At 47.2% G+C, this 13430-nt stretch overlaps 1 protein-coding gene across 3 annotated transcripts in view; it reads right to left on the bottom strand.

Moving 5' to 3' along the window:
* Nucleotides 1-13430, bottom strand: part of WASF3 (WASP family member 3) — a 92593-nt gene that overhangs the window by 60659 nt on the left and 18504 nt on the right. The window contains exon 1 of one of the 3 annotated variants that reach the window (XM_081214712.1): nt 12870-12988. The exons of the other annotated variants lie outside the window; for them this stretch is intronic. The gene's annotated coding sequence lies outside the window, so the exon portion shown is untranslated. Of the gene's footprint in view, nt 1-12869; nt 12989-13430 lie in introns of those variants that run through there. 3 annotated transcript variants of the gene reach the window in all.

Below are 13430 nucleotides of genomic sequence, written 5' to 3'. Positions count from 1 at the left end.
CCAGGACAGGGCTGTCCGGCCACCGTCACTGCTCTCAGTGACTGTTATCAGATGGCCTCCTCTGGACGTGCATACGCGCGCGCGTGTGTTTCTTTCCTGCTGAGCTGATAACCCGTCTAACCTAAGTCAGGAACCACCAAGGTCTTGAAGAGTTAACTAGACTCTGTGAACGTGCTGCTTCACTTTACAGGGGAAAAGCGTCTGTTGAACTCCTTTGAAGGTACAGGTTAAGGTTGTTAAGTGTGAAACGCAGCACCTCTACTAAGAGGTGTTGCATTAGCACAGGGAAACACGTTTATATGAAGCACCAGGATTTACATGGTTTCTGTCACTGGTTAAGCTCTGGCCATGGTGCTGAACATGCCACTCGGGCTGCACCTGGGAGCACAGCCACCCTTAACTTCCTGCCGACTGGCTTGCATCTGTGATGCTCCCATGCCACGAACGCCTCTCGTCGTGTGGCTTCTGTGCATCCAAACTGGCTCCAGTCTTTACAGCGCAACCTGTGAAGCCTCCTCCACCCACCGTTCCTCCCTCTGTCGGTTCAATAAACACTTGCCTGCTGTGGTGATGTGTCAGGCTTCGTGTGCCCTGGCCCTGGAAAGCCAAAACCCAATCCTGCACCCCCAAGAACCTCTTGATCCCCCAGAAGAAAGGCTGTATCAACAAGGAATTGGTATTCAATGTGACAACTGTGTGTGCCTGGTATCGAGAGGGGGTGGGGGGGTGGGGGGCAGCCGGGGGGCAGGGCAGGGAGGCTTCACAGTCCTGGTAACACTGTGGCCTTAATTCAGATGACAGATGACCCAGACCTACAATAAGATGGGAGAATTTTTTAATGGGAATGAACTTGAGAGCGGTAGGCACTGAGTGCTAGAGCGGATGGGCACCGAGGGGTCTCGGGGGTGGAGCCCAGGAGCAGAGGCAGGAATGCCAGGCTCAGCCCCCCGCAGGGATGGGCGTGTTCCACACATGGACGCCGGCCCACGTCGTGGGCCCAGTCACAGACAGCACTCGACTGACCACTTTACCTGTGCCAAGTGTGACTGAGGAACTGAGTTTTCCATTTTATTTCTTTTTAATTAATATTGACTTGAAGAGCAATACGTGGCTAGTGGCTACGGGACTGAACAGTGCAGCTCTTAACATTGCAGACTCAAGATTCTGAGCTGAGGGGCTGTCATCAGACCTGGGAAAGGATCACCAAGAGGAAGGCACGCGGACACACAAGTACCTGTTGAATAGATGGACGAACAGGCCAACGGACAGAGTGACACACTGGGTGATCTTAAGGATTCCTCCCTTTAAAACCCCATCAAGAGGTGCCTGTCCTCGCCATTCGGGTCTTGAGTAATGCCCTCAACATGGTGGCATCCAAATGTACTCACGCTGGCTCCAGATCGCAGCCTAATCCTTAAAATACTACTACTAACTTAAAATTCCCTATACTATGAATTCCTTGTACTCTGAAGAAAACAAAAGAGAGAGAGAGAAAAGGGGGAAAAAGGAAAAACTATATTTTTGAAACCATAGTTTAGAAAATCATCATAGATTAAAGATAATCAATGAAGCCAGGATAAATTGCTGTCTAGTAAAATATGTTATTTTCTAAAAAAAAATGAAAGAAAGCAGGGAGGGGAGAGGAGCGGCAGCTTTACCACGAGGTCAGGTAATTTCAGATACATTACAGCCCCTTCAGCTCCTAAGCAGTTCAGCTGACATCTGGTCTACACTCTCCTGTACTCTGATGAGAGAAGAGACTGAATTCACTCATGAAATACCTTATTTTGTCCTAGAGAGCATTTTAAAAGGTCAATGATGGTAAAGTGTTTCCCAGGAATATGCCCTTTCCTCTTAGTTACCTACAACCTCCAAAGTCAACATGAAAGAAAGAACTCTGTGACGTGAAAACACGTGAAAACATTTAACCTGAGAACAGGTTGTGTCTAAGTAACTCACTGGTAATCTGCCAATATTATCCTAATCTGATTGTATTAGGATTTGTTTACTATTTTGGTCCTTGCCATCTCACCTAAGCTTCTGAATTCCAGTTTTCCAGAAACGGGAAGCCACGTACATACAACACACACACGTGGTCCAGGACAGCAGTTTCTGCCCTGCGTTCCAGGGCCACCTGCTTCACCAGGCTCAGATCCTAAGTTCCTCTCCATCCAGGAGGTCGTGTCATCAATGCCTTCACTATGCACACAGCAAGCTCTACTTACAAGACTGTTGGACACTCTGCAACACGCAGACTCCATCATCTTCAGAGAAACATCTCATCAGCACATCTAACAGGAATGTTTATAGCTAGAAGCGTGTCTAACAACACGACAAAACAGCAGCTTCTGTGCTGCCTTGCTTGGCCTCTCAGGTCGGTTACCTGAGCTTCAATTCCCGCGGCTAGAATTGCCCTGCAGCACTTAGATCAGAGCCACAAGGAACACACTTAGCTGGCCCCGCAGTTCACCTCAGCGCGTAAGTGAGCTCTTACGTAGGAGGGATGAGGAATACGACACGGTCTTGGTGCCCAGAGAGCTTCACCTGGTGAGGAAGGGTGTGTGTGTGTGTGCGTGTGTGTGTGTGTGTGTGTGTGTGTGTGTCCATAAAACAAGCAGCAGGAGGAATACTGCTGTACACAACACAGAAACAGTGTCAGCTGACAGTGACTCAATACCTACATATAAGCCCATCCCAGCCAGGGACACATTCAGTTAACAATTAATAAAACCACATTAATTATTCTATGAGGGTGCAAATGAAAAATTCTCCCAGTTTGTTTTTTTTTGCGGTACGCAGGCCTCTCACTGCTGTGGCCTCTCCCATTGCGGAGCACAGGCTCCGGACGCGCAGGCTCAGCGGCCATGGCTCACGGGCCCAGCCGCTCCGCGGCATGTGGGATCTTCCCGGACCGGGGCAGGAACCCGTGTCCCCTGCATCGGCAGGCGGACTCTCAACCACTGCGCCACCAGGGAAGCCCAAATTCTCCCAGTTTTAAGTAATTTGTTCATTTAAAAAGTATGTACCACAGACCTAAATACTAGCATCATAAAACAATAGTTTCTTCCCCTTAACTTGATGAACAATAACTACCTAGTAAAATAGGAAGACAAAATGATCAATTCTTGATATAATGTGGCTGTGCAGAGAGCCGCAGCTGGCCCATACCTCTGGGCTAACAGTCCCCGGCCAGAGAATCGAATGACGCAGATCAAGATCTGGGCCACATCAACCGCTCATGATCCATTCAGACACTCAGTACCTTTCTACAATACAGGAGCAACACAGCCATGAATCAGGCAGGAGGGACACTACGTATAGAAAGACAGCACACCGAGGTCCGAAAGTGCCAAGTGGCAAGAGAGATCCGTGCACAGTGTCGTGGGAGGAAAGGACCAGTGCCGGCTTCAATAAACAAGACTTAAAACGTGCGTGCGGAGCAAAGCGACACCGAGAGACTGAATCCTGTCCTCTGAAATGCACAGAGGATGCGAGGTTAATATAAAGACACGTGCTACCTCACCACCTAAACATGAAGACCTCTCGAGGGGGTCCAAAAGCTCCCAGGTCCAGAGCTTGCTCATAAAATAAAGAGTGTGGACTGCCTGCCTGGGCCTGGGCAGCGACAGGACGTGCACAGGCCAGAGTCGGAAGGGCCCAGAGACCCACCCGCCATTCAGCGCGGACTCCCGTCTGCCCCGTCCCTGGATGTTTCTCGTGAACGCTGTCAGGGAGAGGCATGTGTAACCTCTCGTTAGAACCCTGGCTCTGTATTCGGTTAAAGCCTGCGTCCTTAACACTTCAAACCAATGCCCTCTGTTCTGCCCTCTGAAACCAGAGAATCTACCAAAGCCTTCAACTCTGCAAGCTTCCAAGGCTCTGAAGGCGGGCGAGGCGTCCCAGTCCCTCGGGCCTTTCCCAGGTGCCCCAGTCCGCCCTTCACAGACACAGGGACAGCAGGGGAGCCGAGGGAAGCAGCACGCCCTCCGTTAACACGGCCAGTCGGCCTGTTCCATCGGCTTCACCTTGGGGTCCCTGACACCGCCACCCTGCCCCACAGGGACAGGCCAATTCCTGGGCAGGGTCTGCAGGCTTCCCTCCCATCACTCCTCCCCACACTGCCCTCATGCACACACCCTCCACACCTGCATCTCCCCACACCTGCATCTCCCCACACGTGCACCTCCCCTCCCCACACCTGCCCTCCTGCCCTCTACCTTCTGACCAGCGAGGGGTCACTTCTACCGCAAAGCTCTGCTCAGCTGCCGGCAGAGTCCACCCCCTCCTCTGTGCCCGCCAAATCAGCCAAGCGACACAGGATGCCATGGTGCAGTGGGCTCTCAAGCCAGGATTCAGCTCAAACTGGCCTCCCACTTACACCCTCTAAGGCAGGTTATTTAAGCTTAAATTCCCCGAAATACAACAATGAGAGCGAGAATCAAAGGAGTGATCCCTGGGACAAGGCTGGCCTCACACGTGATAACAAGCCCCTGAGAACATCCATCACTGACCCGGCACCACTCCTGCCTGTTGCCCGGGCACTGTGACAGCCCCCAGCGTGGGAAGAGGGTCACCCACGTCCTTATACCCGCAGGGCTTCACACAGAAAGGAGCTCTGAAGCCTCCTGCACAGTGTTGAGTCCAGAACAAAACAAACAGTGAATCAATAAACGAGCACACAAAAGCCTAAAACCAAGATGCCTGCAGAAGCCCAGATTTAGTTCTGGTCTTACCCGTTTGCCTGGTTATTCATTACTGCAACACAAAGTACCGAGCTGCTGAGAGATCAAAGAACTCAGAGGCTGAAAAAGTTCGGAAATTCATGGTAAACAATCAGTTTTCAAAGCAAAAGTGCATTTTCTAGTTATGTGTTGCTTCTGCCTCCCTATGACTGTTAAGCTTTTATAAAAATATATATATATTTTAACACTCGTTGCAGAGAGGTCTGGCCCTGGGCCACCACCTGAGTCCTAAAAAACTGCACTCTTCACTATCAGAGACCTTTCTCATTTTCTTTTTTTTAATTCCTGGCTCAATGCTCGGTACACAAGCAACAACTCAAAAAACATCTGTCAAATAAGTGAACTTTCTCAAATGACTCGGTTAAAAAAATCATCATGTGGGCTTCCCTGGTGGCGCAGTGGTTGAGAGTCCGCCTGCGGATGCAGGGGACACGGGTTCGTGCCCCAGTCTGGGAGGATCCCACGTGCCGCGGAGCGGCTGGGCCCGTGAGCCATGGCCGCTGAGCCTGCGCGTCCGGGGCCTGTGCTCCGCAACGGGAGAGGCCACAGCAGTGAGAGGCCCGCGTACCGCAAAAAAAAAAAAAAAAAAAAAAAAAAAAATCATCATGCATCTTCATGACCTACTTCAACCAGTAGTGTCCTGTGACCTGGTGCTGGCCCTGTGGTCACCATTTCAAGGGCTGGGCTCCGCCCAGGGGAACAGCAGGAGAATTGGGGTCAACAGAACACCACTTGCAGTGCAACCAAACAGTTAATGAGCTTTTGCGGAATGGGCATAAAAAGATAAAATAATAATAACTTGCACAGGATAAAATAAGGCTTCCAGCTTGAAGAAAGATTGCTGACTGGGAGCAAGTTTTCAGAAAGCTGTTTAGCCACATTATGGAACAATCCACAGCCACTGAACACAAATGTGGAGTGGGACCAACCGGCAGCAGCACGCCGTTTGCTTTCGCAAGATTCACAGGCAGCCGGAGAACGGAAAGAACAAAGGAGCGGCAGGACAGATGCAGGAGAGGGAGGGCCAGAACCGACCATCGGGAAGGGATGGGGGGCAGGAAAACGGGGGAGGCCTAGGGATCCCTGAACACTGCTCCAGAGTCCTGCAGACGACAGGTACAACAAGCTTACCCGTTAAGACAGCCCAGAGTTTTTAGAATTCCCTTCTTAGAAATGGGACACTGTGTCCTTGGCCGAGGTTCTGGCACCCTTCCTGTTGCTTGTGACCCCACAGGGATGACAAACCAATGATTCCGGAGGGGGCGGGGGGTGGCTGAGGATAATAGTCTAAACCCTGAAACAGATCCAACTCAAGTAAAAAGATTTTCTTGCCTAAACCATGTTATATTTTTCTCTGCTTTAATTACTGAATCCTGTAACTGGAATTCATCACTGATTCAAAGAGATGCTAAAAATAGTCTGTTCTAGAATGAGGAATGAGAAGCATCGTGTAATTTTGCTACTAAATGGACTCCTGTTTTTTTTCACAGCTCAGTAACTTACTCTTCAAATATATTTCCTCTTTTTATTAACCAAAAACGTAAAGCACTTCAGATGCACATTAAACATTAATTTTCAACACTAATTATGTATTTATAAGTTTATAAGTAAAATCTCAGACATACAACAACCTTACTTAAGAACAGTCTCTTTGACTCTTTTCCTCAACATCTGATCATGACCTTCATTAAACACCTTTGATTGCAAAAATACAGTCTCATTCACATATGATGAATGAACAGAGCTGTGATCCAACAGGCTCCCACTGCAAATGGCAAATTATTAATAACACCTTACATCTGAATCCATGGTGCCGTTTACAAAGGGTTTTCACGTAAATCATCTCGTTTAATCTCTACAACAGCCCTGCCACAAACAAGCAAGGCAGAAATTACTTTAACCAGCTTACAACCGAGGAAGCAGCCTCCGAGAGTGAAACAGCTTGTAAAGGGGGGGAGAAGCCCTCACCTACATCCTCCTCACGCTAAGTCCCACCTTGTGTTCCAAACTCAGCCCCTTCTAAGACTCACACAATTCCCATCCTCCAGCTCCAAAGGAACTCAGGATGAGCAGAACCCAGGTGACACCCAACACCTCTCCTTTCCACTGAGGTTTACCTTCAATGCACAGGCTCTGTCTTCTCCACTCAACTAGAAGCCCTGGAGGGTAAAAACGGAATCTTACATTTCGTACTGTCTAGAATGATACCACACGCATCACGGGGATACACTGAATCACTGTCATGATGCCACCGATCAAAGAGTCATCAAGGAGACCAAGGTCTAACTTCAGCACCCCAACTATGGCATGACTCTTGGCTTTGGCCCACCTTGCTCGCTGCAACTAGGTTAGAAAATCCTGGAAGTCTGTCCCAGGCCATCGTAAATAAATATAAAAGAGGTTTCCTTAGCAATGACTAAAGTTGCTTTACATCTTCAACTGGTTTGAGTCTTTGCTGATTCCCCACATCCATAAACGGTCCCTGGATTCTGACTGTGTGTTGGTTCCTGAGCCCCCGGGAACTGGACCCACTGGGTGTCTCCATGGTGTCTATCCCCTTGATGTGCCCTGCCTTGACTCCCATATTCACCTGGCTTCTGTTCCTGCCAGGACCCACAGCTTGAACTTCCAGGCCCCACTTGGTTCTCTCGACCCTGACTTCCCAGCCCACCCTCACATCAACCACAGTCGGCCCCTACAGGGACCTGCGGAGCTTCTACAACTGACCAAGAGAGGGGTCCGGCCTTCTTTTTTATCTTCAGCTTATACCTGGAGTTCTGCATGTCCACATCTCCTTCAAGAGAAGGACAGACGTAACACAGGTGCCAGAGCAGTCATTCTGACCCCCCCCGGTGACACACTATCCTTCTCTCCTCAACCTCAGACTAAACAATATAACAGCCTCCTAAAATACCATACAGTCAGCAATCAACATGCTGTCAGATACCAAATAGATCATAACCAAATCAGGATTACTGCTTAGTTTCATTAAATATGCTGAATCTTAAATTTGGACCAAAAAATTATTACATAAATATACAAAAATACTCAGGAAATCTGCACATTATCAGATGGAAATAGCAGATGTAGATGCTGCCTAGCAGACGGTTGGGTTTTTTTTCGATCACCATGACAATTTTTACATATTCCAGAATCAAAATCTATTTCAAAGCTTTCTGTGTAATATTAAACCTGACATAAAGATTACACAAGCAATTCAACAAGTAACCTCAGTTATTTTTCTCCCTGAGGAAAGTATAGTAGCAGCCGCTGTAACAAATGGGTCCATCAACTTCCCCCCGCAGGGGACCTGTGCGTTCAAACAAGACTGACACACGCAGCTGTCACATTCAAGGCTCCCGAGCCCCCAGTCACACCTTGCCATAGCTGCGTCTGGGGTGTGGGAGCTGAATGGCTCAGCGCACACGGTGACAAGGAAGAACACAGCCCACGAGAGGAGATAGAACAAGGGGGAATGATTACCGTCCAGAAAGGAAGGCAAGATTTCAGTGCCTGGAGAGTAACTCATCACCACTGAATAAACAGGAAAAGGGAAGGACTGAGAATCACTCCCCCACCTCCAACCTTCATCTGTCTCCAAAGGAAACAGAGAAGGGGAGAACAGGTCCGAATGGAAAGACAATAATTACACGCTTGGAGGTGGAGACCTGACGTGCAGGGGCCTCCAGATTACCAGTGAACACAGAGCTGAGGCTGGAGTAAGAAGTCACAAGCCTCCAGCACTGCTGTAATTGAGGGAATGGAACAGAGACACGACAGATGGCAAGGCCAAGGGGAATGAACACGAGATGGGAAGAAAATGGCATCAGAGACCAAATTCCAGGGAAAAGGGGCTCTCCTGAAATGTCAGTGGGGCATACATTGTGACACTTTTGTTGTCAGTATATGTTAAGAGCCTTAAATTATTTAAATTATTTAAACTACTAATTCTTTAGCAATATATCCTAAAGGAATAAACACAAATATGGGCAAAGATTTATACATAAAGATGTTCCCCTTAGTGTTACTTGTAATAAGAAAACACAAGAGAAACTAAGTATGCCAAACAAAAGAATTAATTTAAAGTAAATTATGCTAGATCTATAAAATAAATTATTATGCAATACCTACATTGCATTTTAGAAGACTTTTAAATTATGTGATAAAAGTCTTATGACATGAGATTACATGCGAAAGCATATAAAATAGTATATACAGTATTTACTTATGAAACAGTTATTTATTGAATACCTTCTATGCACTAGTACCTAGGTACTGGGAAGAAAATGCAATAAAAGAAATAAGTCCTTGTTTTTGTGGAGCATGGATTCTACTGCTAAGTGTCCCAGAAAAGGTAAATAAATAAATCTGCAAGAGAACCTCATAGGAAATAAATGCTAACAAGGCAAACATAACAGGTGATGTAAAAAGAATACTATCAACTATAAAAAGTACCTGAAATTGACTTAAAATAAATAAACTGCAAGATTAATAGTAAAAAATAATGTAAACTGAAAACCAAAAGCAAATTTCAGGTGGCTTAATAAATGGTCTAGAAAAACAAAGGTGGTGTTATTACAACCGGAAAGTGTCTGGGCCCTTTATGGTTTACCCTTCAGCATCCCCAGGAGGCAGAACTTACTTACAAGCTCTCACCTTTCTCAACCTCAAACATAAAACTCAGGAAGTGCACGAAAGCAACCCGCCTGTGGAGGCCTGTGCTCCTGCTGGGCTGCTCTGGACCAAAACGATCTCCTCCGTAATTTCACAAGAGAAGTGATCCTTCCAAACACAAGCTAAGATGGTATTTGGCACCTTTCCATTTTCATGACAGATCAACGCCCCCCTCCCACCCACCCACCCACCCACACACACACACACACACACACACACACACACACACTCACTCTCTCTCTCTCTCTCTCTCTCTCTCTCACTCACCTAAGTTTGTTCATTCATTCATTGAACCCATATTATAGGGCAGGGACTCCCTCAAAATGACAACATCCCCCATAGAAACCTAAGGACCAGTTCCCCAAATGAAAATGTTACATTCCTTAAGCATTTGTGAAAAGCCTAAACTGAAGGAAAGCACTGAGAATACTGACACGAGTTGTACAACATATTACACAGACACTTCTTTGAAAAATAATGCGTCTATACTTAAAACACATGCACAAATCGAATGACATTTACCCTCCAAAGAATTACCCTTCAGCAGATAACTGGTAAGAATGTCCTCATATTAGATACGGAGAAATTGAGAAAACCTTGTAAAGTAAGAATACTATATAATTCCATGAGGAAAACTACTGGGATTCACTCTGCAAAAAGCCACAAAAATATTCCCCGTATTCTGGAATATTTCCTGAAAAGTAAGATTTAAATGCATACTAATTACTTATGTTTTTAGAAAGTCAAGTTTCAGAATGAGGTATTATATTATGGAGATTGGTTAAATAAAGCATTCTGCAGAGGTAGGTGACATCATCAACTTCATTGAAACCATAATACAGCAAAGCTTATCCTATGGAGGTCAGGCAAAGCCCGGAGCAACCTAGAATCACTCTGATGTAGGAAGCAAAAGAGAAAAACAACTTCCTCTTCCCTTCTAGGTCCTTCTAAGCTACTCCCTGGTAAATATTTCCTTCCATCAGCCAGGCAGCCACCCCCCCTGAAGACGCAGCTGAGCACACTGGGGTTCACGCAGAGCAGAAGGGCCCACAGCTCGGTCCCGGGACCTTTGCTCCCCTCCATCACAGCCCCTCCTCCCAGATCGCATCCAGTCCAGACAACGCCCAAGCTCCCATCACCAGACCAGACCACTGCCCTGAATTTCAAAGCAGTACACTCACTCTGCTCTCACCTATAGCTCCGCCAAGCCCCCCAACCTGGTCTCCACTCTCACCTTAACTCTGCTGGCCCCGACCCGACCTCCCACCTCTACACCCTTGGCTCCCAATAGCCTGTTCTCCACTCGGAAGCCAGAGCAATTCTGTCAACAGGGAAGTCGGATCCTGTGTCTCCTGGATTTGAAACTCTCTAAGGGCTGGTCACCTCACTCAGCTAGTACACGGCACGTAACAGGGAGTCAGTAGCTAGCGGCTGGAAGTTTGTGTGGCATTTCATTCCTACTTTTTATACAGAAGAAACTAGGGAATTGTGAGATTATCAGACTTCAGATACACTTATTTGGAACTTTTCTTTGGTGATCTCATCTAGTAATCTCATCTATATCTGCCTGTACTTAAATCTCAGCCAGATTACCTTCCACGAGTAGATTTTTAGGGGATATTTCTGGTTTAAGATCTACATTTAAAGATGAGATCTGTAGGAAGAACATTTTAAAGGACATTTTAAGGAGAAGGACATTTTAAAAGAATCATCAATTCTCCACCTTATGCCTCCTTTTAGTTTTTTCCTCAAATGAAAAAGGTCAACATTCAAAAAAAATTACCGAAGCAAAAGTAAATACCACATTACATCTTTATACACAGAGTGAGAGATGGCAATCTTATCAGTACAGAAACAATTAAAAACAGGTATCAGATGGTTTACCCTTTTTTTTCTGAATATGATTAAATGGGGAGGGGAGACCTTCTCAGCAGAGGATCACAGATAAGAAAGGAACAGGATGGAAACCCAAGCATTCCGGCCTCCAGCCAAGAATACCCTGACAGCGTCTTGCAAGCTGTGGACAGACAAAGCATATTAATGAGAAATCCTGTTGTTACGCTACTCAGATATGGGCCTTCAGCATCAGTCTCCCCAAAGGAACTGGTTTCATTCACAGGGGGAGGGAAAGTTACACACACAAGAGCAAAGACATGCTTACGTTTTCCAGTCACTCCTGTAACCCGAGCTGATACGGTCGCATTCGCTTGCACTGGGGGTAGGCGGGGGCCGTCAAGGAACTAATGCAGAAACGGGACAGGACACTGCTTTGCTCTAATTCAGTATAAGAGGCACGACAACAGTGCTCGCTGATGCAAAAATCTAAAGAAACGTCTGGCCATGAGATTCTGTGTTCAAGACCATCCAAAGCACGAGGGCTAACATTCTCTCGGAGGGAGAAGGTCCACTCCAACCCGACCTCCACCAACGGGGCTGTTTTTAATTTAATTTCAAGAGAAGTACACACATAAATTTGCCCAGCTCTGTGGTGCTCTGGAGAAATAACAAAAGGGAAGATTTAAATACCAGATACAGCAAAGTCATTCCCAAAGCATGATCATGGTACCGCGCTGCCTCGTAGAATTCCATTAACGCTGAAGCAGCCACACCCCTCCCACACATCCGTCTACTGACAACGCTGCACCAGGCTGGAATCTCTGACCTTCACGGAATGTTGTCACTTGAGACATCAGCAAGTGTCTATCTAGACCAGCGGTCCCCAACCTTTCTGGCACCAGGGACCGGTTTCGTGGAAGACAATTTTTCCACGGACAGGGGCTGGGGTATGGTTTCTGGACCATTCAAGCACATTACATTTATTGTGCACTTTATTTCTATTATTATTACATTGTAATATACAATGAAATAATTATACAAGTCACCGTAATGCTGACAGGAGGCGGAGCTCAGGCGGTGATGTGAGCGACGGGGAGCGGCTGTGGATACAGACGAAGCTTTGCTCACTCGCCCGCTGCTCATCTCCTGCTGTGCGGCCTGGCTCCTAACAGGCCACACACCACTACGGGTCCGTGGCCCGGGCGTTGGGGGCCCCTGGTCTAGACCATACAGTTCCTGAGGCCCACTGGGCTCAGTGTGTGGTCTACCGATCCACCCCTCACAGCGGTTCCCACCAGACAGCCTGCTCCCCGATCACTTCCTTCTGTGCTTTGCTGGCACCTGCCCACTCCCTCTGCCCAACGCAGTCTCGAGATGAACCATTCCTAGTGCTATATTTGATGCCTGATGGAAAAAGCTGAAACTTTTCCCAAACGATTCCTGTAACAAAACAGAAGACTCCCTGCAGCCCAGCGATTCAGCTGAACAGAAACAGAAGAGAACCAAGTCACACTCCATCCAGCGATTAACAGAAAAGCAGGCGTGAAGAAACGCCCGACCTCGTGTGACATCCATATATGCGAATGAAAGCCGCAATGCCATATACTCTTCACTTACCATATCAGCAAGGACTGAAACATGAAAACCCCCGTGTTGGCCAGGATGGGGTTCCTCAGGCACTCTGACACTTCACTGGCACCAGCAGAAGCTATAAATGAAGCTTTGTTTTTAGACTGCAAAGGGTGCCCAAGATCAAATTAGAATCTAAGGAAAAAAATATGTATTTCCCAAAAGGTAGTCTGTGATTGACAGCTGACACAGAAGTCAGTTTGGGATGCTGTTTAACACTGGCGGAAACCGGAAGGGTTAGTGTGACACCCCCCAACTCCCCACACTTCCTGGCCACACGGTGACCAGGACGGACACAACCCAAAATGGGCCGGTCGGCTTCCCTCCCAGGAACAGGGATCTGAGAGCCTGATTCTGGTGGACTCCCATCACGTGAGCTCGAACGAAGGAAACTAAACTCACATCAAGAGCTTCATCTAAAGAAGTCTCGAGTTCCTGGCATATTCTCTTCCTGCTTAGCACGCAAACGGCATCTGGATTCAGTGAACTGACTTTCACTTTGAATTTTTCACATTTATACTCTAGGATTATTTTCTGCTTATGTTCTTG

Source organism: Mesoplodon bidens (assembly GCF_964165515.1).
Source record: "Mesoplodon bidens genome assembly, chromosome: 17".
Taxonomy (NCBI): domain Eukaryota; kingdom Metazoa; phylum Chordata; class Mammalia; order Artiodactyla; family Ziphiidae; genus Mesoplodon; species Mesoplodon bidens.
The sequence above is the reverse complement of the archived record's forward strand: the minus strand, read 5'-3'. Positions and strand labels throughout refer to the sequence as shown.